Below are 13,932 nucleotides of genomic sequence, written 5' to 3' on the forward strand. Positions count from 1 at the left end.
TTACATACAGACACTCGGGGTGCAGCTTGCATGCTGGAAAGCTGCTTGTGAGCGGCCCAGATAGGAGCTATTTCAGCAAGGCATTGTAAGTTGCCCAAGGTTGCAGGGCAGGGGTGACACAGCCCCCCACTGGTCTGTAGTGTACCCTGGTATGTCACAGTGACCTGCAGGCTTCCTGGAGAGGAGCAGTCATTGGTGTGTCCCACTGGGTGCGTTGTCCCCCAGCTGCTGTGGCAGCATTTCCAACCTGGCATCCGCTTGCAGGCTGTCCCAGCTGCAGTGGCTACTAGGCTCAAAGGCCCCCCGCAGTTCCTGATTGTCCATTTACAAGGACAGTGCCTCTTCTCTTGGATCCAACAGCCGGCCAGAGCACACTGACCACTTCCCAGGCTAACCCTTGGTGCCCAGCCTTTCACCAGTTCCCATCCCTAGAATGCATAAGAGCCTAATCTAGCCACTGGCTCTATGACTCAAGACTTTCCCTCAGGTCCCTCTCTGCTCAGCCCTCTGGTCCTATTGGGATCCAGGAAGTGGGCGGGCGGGAGGATCGGAAATAGGCCCCACGGTCACAGGAGTCTCCATCGGCCAACCTCCTCTCCCTGGTCTTATAGATGGCAGGGCCACTGCTCATGCTCTGCTGCTTCCCACAAGTTCTGCACACATCTGTGTCCTGCTGCAGTGCCTGCCACTTCCCTGCAGCCCGATTCCCTGCTCTGCTCCCAGCCTGTCATGCAGTCCCTCCAGCCAACTCCTGCTTCCCATGTGGCTCTGCAGCCCTCCTCTCCACCCAGGCTTTCCCCAAGCAAGAAGGATCACATCTGGGATCAGGCCCTTTCCTCCCCTATTGGCTTGGAGAGAGGCATGGGTCTACTCCCCCATATCGGAGGGACAGAGGTCAAAGGGGAAGGGGTTGACAATGGGAATACTAGTTAATTTTCTGCTTAGTAGATTCCAGACGGCTGCTTGTTCGCCAGCCAGACCCCCTGCACCGCAGTCCCTGGTACAGCAAAGAACTTAGCACATGCGTAACGGTAAGCACGAGTCATCCCAGTGATGTCAATAGGACAATTCACATTCTTAAAGTTATGCACGTACTTAAGTACTTTGCTGGATTGGGGCCCAAGAGCCCCACCAGCCCCTTCCGAGGTGAACTATAACAGCTCAAGGGCCTCTAGTGGGAAAAGAAAATCATCAGCAGATTTTACAGCCTCAGGGCGGCGGGAGGCCTGATTCATAATGAGAAAGAGCTAGAAACTGAGGACTTGGTGCAAACAGCCCAATGCAGCCAATGGGAGTCTTTGCACAGATAAGGTCCTTATTTTCCCTTTGTATATGAGAGCTGATATTTTGGGGGTACTGTTCTCCCCACCTCCAGCTGAATCCTGCAGCTGTCCTGGCATCCACGCTTAGGGGATGAAAACACCACAGGACACTCTTTGTTCCCTTAAGTCTGACTTCCAGTTGAACTCTGTGCCTTGTAAAACAAAGCTGTCATAAGATGGGGCCATCTAACATGGACCGTACTTACCTTCGGCTTTGTCTTGACTTTCTGTTTATGTATGATTGTATTACGAAGCCTACATTGAATAATGTCTGCTCAAGATAACTCCCTTGTTTATGTTGGATTCAGCATGCTTGGATGACACAGGAAATAAAGTTTAAGCAATGCTTACCAGCTGGACTGTGACAGGTCTCTCATTTCTTCAGGGGCAATCCCAGTATACCTCAGACTACGTCCAGCCTAGGAAACAAAGAACCGTGTGCTAAGAGTACAAATAAAAGCCAGGGAGCTTCAGGAGGAAGGCTGCCACTCCACATCTAGCTTGGCCCCTGGTTGAAAGCTCTTGGAAAACATTCTGACCTTAGGAAAACCTGACAGAGACATCCTTATTGCAGGGTTGCAAAGAAGGAAAAAACTTTTCTGTTTTTGCCTCCACATATTTTTCAATAAAATATTAAACCTGAGATTCCCAGTGGAAGTGACCAAAGAGGAGTTGTGTCTTTGTGCAGACAGCTGAGGGCTTGTCTACACTTACCAGGGGATTGTAGGGCGATTATCGATGCATTGGCAGTCGGAAGACCTGCTAAATCAACCACCGATCGCTCTCCCGTTGAGTCCTGTACTCCACTGGGACAAGAAAAGTAAGGGGAGTCGACAGGAGAGCGTCTCCCGTCGACATTGTGTAGTGTGGACCCCGCGGTAAGTAGATCTAAGCTAATTCGACTTGAGTTACGCTATTAACATAACACAAATTGCATAGCTTAGACCGGCTTTCCGCTGTAGTGTAGACAAGGCCTGAGCAAGGGGTGGTGTATAAGATCTACCACCCCAGGAGTAGCCCTAGGAGGCAGATGCCCCTCTGAGTCACTGGACAAACCCCTCCCTCCCCCCAGATAGAGTGCCTGAGGCCCAGACTTACACATTGGTGAGGGAATCCCTGCATTTGGGTCCTATTACTCTAATTTTGCTGCCATAAATTGCAGAGCCACAGGCTTGTTGGCCAAATTGATTAGATAGGGAGTAAGTAAGCACCAGACTCAGCATACTTGACAGCTCTTTAACTTGTGATCTTTGCTAATCACTTTCACATTTATGCAGGATCAAGCCCTTAACAAATAGATGTTTAAATTATGGCCCAGACTTGCAGATACCAGGACTGTGCAGAGGAAGTTTTACCATTAACTTCAGTGGAAGCAGAGACAGGCCAACACTGAGTGCTTTTGAAAATCCAACTGGAGTTGCTTATTGCATCACAAAGGGACAAGGCATGCTGAAATTGAGTGCCAAATTTTACCTGTGGCTCCAGATGCCCATTTAGCATTAAGCTCAACAAGACTGTTTGAGTTCAGACATTTGCTGGGGTACAGTCCTCTGTCTAAACAAATATCAGTCTTTACAAAGGTTTGGTTTCACATCCCACAAATGTAGAAGCTTTAGTTCAGGATGGTTCTGATATTTTTCAGGCCAGTTGATCCTTCCCTAATATAATTGTTCTGGGATCTGCTGAGCAATGACCACAGCATTTTCTGTCTTATAACAGACTGTTTTCTGCCTTATGTTAGCAGTAAAATTTTCTCTCCACTTGCACTGAATGACAGGTTCACAGATATCACTGACAGCCTTACCGCTTTCACCACTCCGCACACCAGAGAAATAAATCCGAAATAAATCCGACTGTATTGGAGTGTTTAAAGATGGAATTTCTTTGCTGGCAGATCTAGCTTCAGCCTGATCTCTTCCTTATAGCACTATATGCTCTTCTCCCAAATATGTAATCCCTGGGATCTGACCTTGAGAATTGCTGATCATTCTCAGCCCACAAAGTCAATGGGAGTAAAGGGTGATCAGCATGTCACAGGAATTGCTCAGTGTCAGGGCCCATATGTATACATTTTCAGAGAAACGTATACCACATTAATAATTTCGGGGGTATTTTGCCAATAAGTTTGGATAGCGAATTGCAGTCTCTTTGATGACTAGCAATTCTGGTTGATCACATCACAGTTTACAGCTCTAAACCAAAGGAAACTATAAAATAGAACATCTAAATACACCAGTGGATGTAAAGGAAGATGTCTTGACCCTGTGCCACACTACCTCGGAGCCTGGTAGAGTAGAGACTGCTGTGACTGGTCTTTTCACACCTGGTCAGATCTATACTACGGCTTAGTACACACCTCTGTGGCTAACGGTCACATTCCAATAGAACTAGTAAAGAAACAGGAGGAACTCTTAGTTGGAAATGTTGCCCTATTTTTTGTTACATCAAAATTACACATTTCAAAGAAAAAAATGTGTCAGAATTTCAAATTTCAATGTTTTTTGACCAGCGATAGAGCTCATTAAAAATGGGGAGGAAATTTTATGAAGATTCTTTGCCGCTGATTACTATGTATGTGGTGCAATAGGAGAGGAAGGGGAGCAACACACAGCTTTGTAAGCTATGGTATATGTAGAGTACAAACCAGCTCCTGAGGTACAGTCTCATAGTGAGAGTGCTAATCTGTCACTTGGGACACCTGGGCTCAATTTCCTGCTCTGCCAAAGACTTCCTGTGTGACCTTGGTCAAATCACTTAGGCCCATAGCCTCAAAGGTATTTAGGTTTCTAATTCCCATAGAAATCAATGGGAGTTGAGCATTTAAATACCTTTGAAGATCTTGGCCTCAGTTCTCCATCCATAAAATGGGGATAACACCACTTCCCAACCTCATATGGGTGTTGTGAGGATAAAGATATTAAAGATTGTGAGGTGCTCAGGTTGTATAGTAAGTAGAGCTATAGGGTACGTCTACACTAGAAACTCTACAGTGGCACCACTGCAGCGTAGATTCTTACTAATGGGATGAAAGGGGGTTGCTGTATTAAATCCATCTCTCCCAGAGAGAACAGCCAGGTTGACGGAAAAAATCTTGACCGAGTGGTGTCTAGTCCATGGCTTAGGTTGGATTAATGACGTCAGAAAGGGTGTGACATTTTTCGCAGCCCTGAGCAATGTAGTTAAGCCAGCTGAACCTGGTAGCATAGACCAGCCCATATAAGCACTAGACAGACAGACCAACAGACAGAAGCAAACAATGGTAGAAATGGGTAAAACCGCGGCCCTTCCTAGAAGGAAGGTGGTGAGAGGAATTGGCTGCATGTCCTTATACCTCTCATGGCCACGATGGCCATTTTCAGAAGTGTCTCAAACTAAAATGGGGGTTAACAAGGAAAAAACTTGGGGATCTGGCTCCTGCTGATAATTTGACAGGTTGATGAGAGGCTGAGACTAGGATGTTCACTGCCGTGGGCTGCATACACGTACACATTCTGCCTTATAGGCACAGCCCTGCATAGGGGACGCTGTTGGAGCCACACATTGCAGCAGGACCTCTGGAAGGCACCACAATGCCCACCAGAGCCTTTTAGCTCTTAGGGGAGTTACCTGCTGTGTCATCCACCACCAGGTGCAAGATGTGCTCCTCATCTCCATGGGCAGCTAGGTGCAGAGTCAGGGACCCTGCCATAATTCTGCCTCCTCCCCATCCCTTCTGGGGTGCTTGTGCCCACCCCGCAGGAGACCAGAAGCCTGTCTGCACTGATTCTTTAAATCTACAGCAGGAAGGCAGGCGGGAGGAAAATTGGAGAAGATTCTTGGCTGAAGCTTGAGTGAAGCAGAGAGAATCACAGTTGATTTAGGGGTAATCCTCTTTTCCTCGTTCTAATCAAATTCCTTGTTCAGTGCTGGAAGAAAGTCTTTTTAGCCTGCACCCTGACCCAAAAACCCTCTTTGCACATTTCTTCCAGGGTCAATACACAGTTTCAGCTGCTCCGTCAGCATGGCTCCCTTTCCCTTGGTCTGTTCTCAGTTCCTGAGGGTACGTCTACACAGCACAGAAAAACCCACGACAGGCCCATGCCAGCTGACTTGGGCTCGGGCTGGGGCTGCAAGGCTGTTTCATTGCAGTGTAGATTTATGGGCTCAGGCTGGAGCCCAAGCTCTGGGATCCTTCCACCTAGCAGGGTACTACAGCTTGGGCATCAACCTAAGCTCATATATCTACATAGCAGTGAAAAAGCCCCGTGAGCCCGAGTCGGCTGGCACAGGCCACCCGCGGGTGTCTAGTTGCTTTGTAGACGTACCCTCTGTGTTCTCTTCCTCCCCAACACAGCTGGTCACAATACTCAGTCAAACCCTCCACCCACCTGGCGCTCGTTTCTGGGCACTCTATGTTAGGTTCTGTTTTAGGTGTGGCCCCTTCACTCGCTCTTACAGACTTCAATGCAGGACTCATTCACACATCAGTTTAAAGAGGTTTTAACTCAGCCCATAACATAACTCAGCCCACCCAGCTCACAATTATACTAATCATAATAATGATGCCCACAATTGATGCCCATTTTATAGCCCCCGCTGGCTCTTGTCTGTTTGTTAGACTGTAAGACCTTTGGTGCAGTGACTGCATCTTCATATATGCTTCAACATTGCCAGCTCTCGGGATTTCCTTCTGGGTAATTCTGGCTGGGGCTAGGCCCAGCATCTCCACCAGGCAAGGCACTCCAGCCCTCTGAATTTCAGCCCAAAGGAAACGAGCAAAGCATGCCCCTCTCAGCTCCACAGCGCAGGGGGAACCGACACCATTCTCGAAATGGGACGGTGTGTGGGGAGCAGAAAAAGCCCCATTCTGTGAACAATGGGTCAATCTGCTCTCTTGTCTCCATTACCAGGCCTGGGAAAAGGGAGAGGAGAACCAGGCTGCAGCCAAGCCAAGGAGATGGGTGGTGAAGAACTGAGGTGAGACTAGAGGACAAAGCTGATGTTGTGGTTGGAGGCATAATTAGTTACAGGACAGGGGGATGGGCAGATGTGGGCCTGGGGGGTGGCACAGAATTAGGGGAGAAGCTGGAAGCGCCTCTCCATCCATCACCTCACTGTATAAAACTTGAGGAACTGGCAACTGTGTGTTTCACACACACACAAAGTTGGGCAGGGGGAGTTCAAAAACCAAAAGACCACAAACCATAATATAATCTTGTACAGAGCTCTCATGCTTTGGGGGACAATCTCATGAGATTTTGAGGGTCTGACTCATGATTTTTGAACTTTTAGGATTGACAATACGGTGTTTGTACAGCACCCAGCTCAACGGGACACGGATGCTCAATGAATGGATAGGTATGGAGTACACAGGAATCAGTGGTTGGTATGCAGACCCCTGGGGGTCCACAGACTATGCCTAAGAGTTCTAAAGGAGTCCGCACCTCCATTTGAAATTTTTTAAGGGCCCTGCAAATGAAAAAGCGTTGAAAATTACTGATTTAAATAGTTCCTGAACTCTCTAGTGGCTCTGTCTTCTTCATGTCTCGGAAGCCACCAGAACCCAGCCCGTGCAACACTGTATGTGTAGCTTAATCTTGTGGGTTGTATATCGCTCATAAACATGGTTATTTGGGTTCCTTCACGTTACATTTGTTGGGTAAAGAGAAAGAGTTACAACAGTGTAAAAGATAATTACTTTTCCTCTTATACGGCAGAAACCCTAAATAAAATATGGAACTAAAAGGCCATGGGAGAAAATTCTCTTGGTGATAGACTTTTGTTGGTGTTGGGCCTCGTAGTTTATTATTAATAATAAACATTTATACTGCTGTAGTAGCTAGAGGCCAGCTAGGTCAGGGCCCCCATTGTGTTAGGAGCTCTCAGAGCATGATTAATATACATGAACACATGGGACTCATTTATTCCCACAGAACCCCACTGACTTCAGTGGGCCTGCATGGGCTATCAGTCAGGACAGAATTCCATCGTATGCTTTTAAGAATAGTCTACTTTGCTTGCAGTGCCATGGAAGCCTGATCTAGCCTCTTTACTGTCTTCACTATTGGTTTTTCACGAGAACGAGAGAGTTACATGACATTGAAATTTTCCTTGTAAAATGTTATTCATTAAAAAAAAATTCTGAAGCCAGATCCTTAGCAAGCGTAAATTGGCATCATTCCACTGAAAGAGCTGAGTAAATTAATAGCTATTAAAATAGCTCAAAAGCAGTTGAAGTTTGTTCCATTTTCATTTAGTTTGTCACTTTTAAGTGGCAGCTGCAATCATTTCGATAAATCTATCAAACGTACTTATATGGTCCCCATTATCAGAGTCTCTGAGCCCCTCACAATCTTTAATGCCTTTATAGTCACTACACCCCTGTGAAATAGGGAAGTGCAACTGTTTCCATTTAAAACTGGAGCACAGAAAGTCTTAGGGCTTGTCTACACAATGACAACTAGAGGGGTGTGATTTCTTAATCACTCAAACGGGGTTAAGTTCACGTTGCTGTAGTCCCATTTCAAACAGGACTCCATTACTGTGCACTAGGCACCTTTTAGAGCATGCCAGGACGTCTACACAGGAGAGTTACCTGCTTCAGAAATCACACACCCTAGTTCACACCTCTAGCACCATGTAGGCAAGCCCTAAGTGACTTGCCTAAAGTCACACAGGAAGTCTGTGGAGGTGCAGAGACATCAAGCCAGGTTTTCCTGCTCCTGGGTTACTGCCCTAACCACTGGATCATGTATCCTCTCAAATGGATAAGAAGCTGTAATAGTACCCTATTATTTTAGGTACATACAGCAGAGGGTGCTACTGTGATAAAAAAAAACTCCTCATAGAGTTGGTATCTCCTGGGATAAAATAGAAAGCATGTAGGAATGTTAAAACTAGTGATGTAGTAATAAAGCAGCTAGTTAATAGTGCTGGTAAAAATACTGACATTTCAAAATGTTGAAATTTTTCATGAAAATGTTTGAAAATTCTTTCCCGAAAATTTCCCACCCACCCAAGCAGCTTATTGAGCTAATCAAAAGCTTTCTGAAAATTAAAATTATCTTCCCCCCCACACACAAAATTTGAAAAACTTTCACAGCCTTGACTTTTTGTAACTAAAATGGTCCACATTTTCCAACCACCTCTGCTAATTAACTGTTCATGAACATTGTCTCTATGTGGAATTATTCCAGCTTCAAACTTCTTTTGTTAACATTTTTATTTTCTTTACATTCATTGTATTGTACGTAGATTAGAAGGGCAGAAGTGACCTTTGTAATCATCTAGTCCAGTGGTTCCCAAACTTGTTCCGCCGCTTGTGTGGGGAAAGCCCCTGGCGGGCTGGGCCGGTTTGTTTACCTGCCGCGCCCGCAGGTTCGGCCGATCGCGGCTCCCAGTGGCCGCGGTTCGCTGCTCCAGGCCAATGGGAGCTGCTGGAAGCGGTGGCCAGTATGTCCCTTGGCCCGCGCTGCTTCCAGCAGCTCCCATAGGCCTGGAGCAGCGAACCGTGGCCACTGGGAGCCGCGATCGGCCGAACCTGCGGGCGCGGCAGGTAAACAAACCGGCCCGGCCCGCCAGGGGCTTTCCCCACACAAGCGGCGGAACAAGTTTGGGAACCACTGATCTAGTCTGATCTCCGGTCTAACACAGGCCATAGGCTTTCCCTGAACGGATATGTTTGAACTAGAGGATGTGTTTAGAAAAACAACCAATCTTGATTTAAAAATTGCTAGTGATGTAGAATCCACCATGACCCGTGGTAAATGTTTCCAGTGGTTAATTACCCTCACTGTAAAAAAAAAAATTGCACCTTATTTCTCGTCTGAATTTTCTATCAAGTGGTACCTCAGATAATGCCCCAAATAAACTACTGGGGAACTTCTCTTTACTCACACAAATAGCACTACTACTATTAACTGCAGTAGATCCACAAGGTCTGGATTCAGAAATGTTGAAAACTAATTTGCCCATTGTCATTTGTATAGGTTATTAGAAATAACGAAACAGTAACTGTGATACTTGGGCTTGCTGTGACAGGTATGGCAATTTACTGTAATATCCTTGGAAGACCTTAATGTACTTCCAATATCCCTAGAAGTCCGGGCTGGTATGTAACCTCTCTCGGTGGGAGATGTGAGACCTGGGCATTCAAAAGACTACACTGAAAATGTGCTAGACAAGTATGGACTTTGGGAACATTAAGTATTAAATGGATTTCCCGGGGAGAGGTTAATGCAAATTCCCCAACTCCAGGTAAACAAAAGCCCAGCCTTTTGAAGCTACACCCTGAGGAGACGGTCAGTGTCTGCTGAGTGCAGAAGGACAAGATCAATGGCCCAAGCTGCATAAAGAACTGGCTGACCTGTCCAGTCTGGCTTCTGGTTCCATATCTAAGATGGAGAGGAACTTGTAACCATGGGGAAAAACCAGTTGTGGGTTTTACAGGACTAAAACCTACCAAAGCACCAGGCTGGAGTTGGGGGGTGACCTTTTTAGTATGCATGTAGGTTCTTTTTGTTTTTAATATGCTCTCTCTAATGCTTTTACTTTAAGAATAAAAAGTGCTTGCTTAGAAGGAGCTGTGGGGTAACTTATCACTGCGAGCAATACACAAGTCATAGCCTTAGGAGAAAAAGCAACACATAGGCACTAGCCTTTTTAGGCAATCTGGCTTGCTGGGCATATCACAGTATAAGGCAGGGAACTGTGCAGCCTTTGAAACCCCAGTCCAAAGGGAATGAGTCATGGGTGTCCACCCAGGAGAGGTGATGGCTGAGAGCCAGAAACCTTTAAGTGGGTGCCCTCATGGGACCACAGAGGGGGAATACAAGTGCCATTACCCTGAAACTGTGACACTTAGCACAGTATCATCTTTTGAAACATGAAGGCCTGATTGTTCTATCAACTATCCATTTTCTCCTACTGAAGCCTTTTCAGCTGACATCCTTGGTACATTGTAGTGCCAATGTGTAAATATTTGAGAGACTCTTCAGGTATGTTTAGACACTGCCACTGGAAATTAAATAGAAAACAATTTTGTGCTTACATTATGATGCACTCAGAACACACAGCCACATGACAAAGTTCACTTCTTTGAGTTGGAGCCATCCAAACGAATTTTTTTCCCAGTTAATCAAGATTTCAAGCTAAAAACTCCTAATGTTGCTGATTCACAAAGCTGTGACTAGGGTTGCCAGCCCTCCAGGATTGCCCTGGACTCTCCAGGAATTAAAGATTAATCTTTAATTAAAAATGGTCATGTGATGAAGCCTCCAGGAATATGTCCAACCAAAATTGGCAACCCTAGCCATGACTTGTTTTAATTGGGCCAGGTTTGAGGGGTTTGTGTATCCTTTTACATCTATGGCCTCAATCCAAAGCTCATTGAAGTCACTGGGAGTCCTTCCATCAACTTCGATGGACTTTGCATGAGGTCCTCTATGCATGTGTATTAGGCGCACAAGGATAGGAAGTAGCAGGAGAGGTGGAACAGAGAGCTGCATAAGATTACGTGGTCTTGATTTGATTCAGGGTCAGACTGAAATCTTTACTCACATAAGCATTCCCCAAACTAGATTGCTTTTTCAGTGTTAATAATAGTATTAAGAGTGTGACACTCAGCGTAGTCTGAGATTCAAAGTTAAGGCTGACACTACTTAGGTGTTGCTGATAGGAGACTATGCTACTTTTTGCATGTCTTTCAGGCTCTCTGGATAGACTCGTCCCACTTCCAGAGATGTGTATGCACTGAAATGTCAGAGTAAACTGAGCACCAGAACTAGGGGTCACCAAATGAAATTAATAGGCAGCAGGTTTAAAACAAAGGGGAGTATTTCTGCACACGACACACAGTCAACCTGTGGAACTCCTTGCCAGAGGATGTTGTGAAGGCCAAGACTATAACAGGGTTAAAAAAAGAACTAGATAAATTCATGGAGGATAGGTCCATCAAAGGCTATTAGCTAGGATGGACAGGGATGGTGTCCCTAGCCTCTGTTTGCCAGAAGCTGGGAATGGGCAACAGGGGATGTGTAGCAAAGCAAGTCTTATGGGTACAGTGCCTCCTGCTGGTCATCTTGGGAATTAGCTCTTGTCCAGCCCAGAGCACCCTCCAGTTTCATCTGCCTTAGAGCCCCTGTATCCCTCCCAGACCCCAGTGCCCCTTACTCTGGGGTTCTGCCCACGGCAGTACCCCCACACACTGGGTCTCCCCTTCCAGGGGAACCCCAATCCTCTACATCCACCTTGCCTCAGTGGCTACTGCCAGTCATCATCTACCCCCCTCTCACTGGGGCAAACTGCAGTCCATAATGGCCACTTATCAGCAAAGGGGTTGGACCAGCTGCCTCCACCTATCTCTGGGCTGCACCTCTGTAGCCCCAGTACCTCCTTTGGCCTTAAGCAAGGTCTCAGCCTGGGAAGTTGCCAGGCTAGAGCTCCCCAACTTCTTTGCCTTTCCCCAGCACTGCTCAGCCTCAGGTACCCTGTGCTCCTTCAGGCAGCTAGGTCCTCCCCAGAAAGGGAGACTCTAACCCAGCTCCTCCCTGGGCCCTTATAACAGGACCAGGTGTGGCCTGATTGGGGCATGGCCCTAGCTATGGCTGCTTCCCCAGTCAGCCTACCTTTTTCAGGACTGGGGCAACGGCCCCGCAACAGGAAGGATCACTTTGATGACCTGTTCTGTTCATTCCCGTTGAAGCACCTGGCATTGGCCACTGTCGGAAGACACGATACTGGGCTAGATGGACCTTTGATCTGACCCAGTAAGGCCGTTCTTATGTTCACATATTCACAGTTTGGGGTGGCTTATGTTAGGATACCAAAGGGATTTTTCAGATGTAACCAGAATGAGTCTGCTGCCAGAGAGTCCCATTGCAGTGAATCCTAGTCAGCTGATGTGGTAGAGAAAGCGGATCACTGCCGTGCATGGTGAGCCCCCGCAGGCACTTGCAACAGCACAGCCTTTTGGATTAATTGTTTCCCTGACTTCTTGGCTTACAGCTGTAATTGTGACTTGGCATTTTTGTTCTGGAGGCCAGATTTCATCAACTCCTGATGAACTGCGACCTGTGTCGTGGCCTCTAATGAATCACTACGATACCAGTTGCTCTTATTAGGACTGTAATAGCATCATAGCCCTCCCTGGCACATCGAAGCAGTGTGGCGGGCTCAGTTTCCATCACTGGTAGAGAGAGCGCTTGGGGTTTAGATCTCCAGCCAAACCTCTTAGAGAGTCTTCCCCTTTCTGGGGGATCAACAAAACGATACTGTTCTTCACCCCTGTTAGTTCAGGACTTATGCTTCTCAGGCTAAACAGTCTTTTGTGCAGTCATTGTAGTCTGAAAGTCAGACTACAATCAATATTACTTTTGCTGCTGCAGACTTGTGATAGTTTCTTAAAGCCCCAGGACCTGGAGTCAAGTGAATATATGAGACTCTCAGCTTTTGTTTACAGGCAGATGTAAGGTTCTAGCTCTCTTCATGTGGAGAAAAGCTTAAAAATGTGACCTGAATGGACACTAGAACTTCAAAAACCAGACAGCAAATAAAGATACCCCAAATTCATTACTTTAAAAATCATGGCTTTTTTTTTTTTTTTAAACTAGGCTGATGATTTTTGGGGGGTCTGACCCCTGGATTTTTTGAATGTTTGGGGTTGGCAGTACTATAGTCAGCATGGCAGAAGTGAGTCATCGACAGGGACTTTCAGAGAAGGAGCTTTATGGATGATGCTTACATTACTCTAAAGCAACACCGATGATTCACCCTGCAAAGAGTAGCCAAGGGGTAATGCAAAAAGACCTCATTTCACATCCAAATTAAATAAAGCTTGTTAAGAAACTCTACAGAGAGAATTTTGGATTTCTCAGCAAGTGGTTTGGGTTTTGTTCTTCCATTAATTCATACTGTGCTTCTAAGCAAGTAATCTTAGTTCTAACTTCTTAGCTATGAAATAATTCCCCTGAATCCTACCAGGTGCTGAGCACCTCCTGGAAGATGCTTTGTGCCCTCAGTTGAACTGAAATCAGTCGGAGTTAAAAATGCTCAGCACTTCTCAGGATAGGGCCTTTCCTACAAGCCACAATCTGACATCAGTCACTTTGAATAGTTTCTTACTCCTTGAACTCCTAGAGGAAGGTGCTCGTCAGAATGAGTAAAGGGATCGGAATCTGTTCGTATCCTATGAATCTTACAACATGTTCCTTCAGGGGCAGCAGAGGGTAGAGGATGGAATATTAATTTACCTCAAAATATTTTATTTAATTTCCTTTTTATTCTACTGCTGGCTGAATCTGAAGTTAAACCTGGAGATGTTGTCAAGTGGCATCCATCGTTCTATCCCTTTTTCTCAAGGAATCAAAATTATTCCTTGTTATTTAGGACTTGTATCCCAGTAGCACCTGTAATATGTTCGCTTGTGCCCAGACAAGCGGGACGGTTTGGGCCTGGCTGTGAAGAGCTCCCAGGCCAAGGTCTGATCCAAAGCCTGTTGAAATCTGGAGCTGCAGGGCTTTTTCTGTTCCTCACACACCCTTTCTCTTCGAGAATGGTGTCGGTTGCTCCTCTCAACACTAACTTCAGTGGGCTTTGGATCAGGCTTCGTCCTGTGTCGTTTGGAAGTGTTTGC

General features: G+C 46.2%; 1 protein-coding gene across 1 annotated transcript in view; it reads right to left on the reverse strand.

The window, feature by feature from the left end:
- Positions 1-1,631: 1,631 nt before the first annotated feature.
- The window catches only part of SSTR4 (somatostatin receptor 4), a 104,278-nt gene continuing 91,977 nt past the window's right edge, over positions 1,632-13,932 (reverse strand). Inside the window, exon 2 of the mRNA XM_074947188.1 lies at positions 1,632-1,741. The gene's annotated coding sequence lies outside the window, so the exon portion shown is untranslated. The remainder of the gene's footprint in view (positions 1,742-13,932) is intronic.

This window comes from Natator depressus, chromosome 3, assembly GCF_965152275.1.
Source record: "Natator depressus isolate rNatDep1 chromosome 3, rNatDep2.hap1, whole genome shotgun sequence".
Lineage (NCBI taxonomy): Eukaryota > Metazoa > Chordata > Testudines > Cheloniidae > Natator > Natator depressus.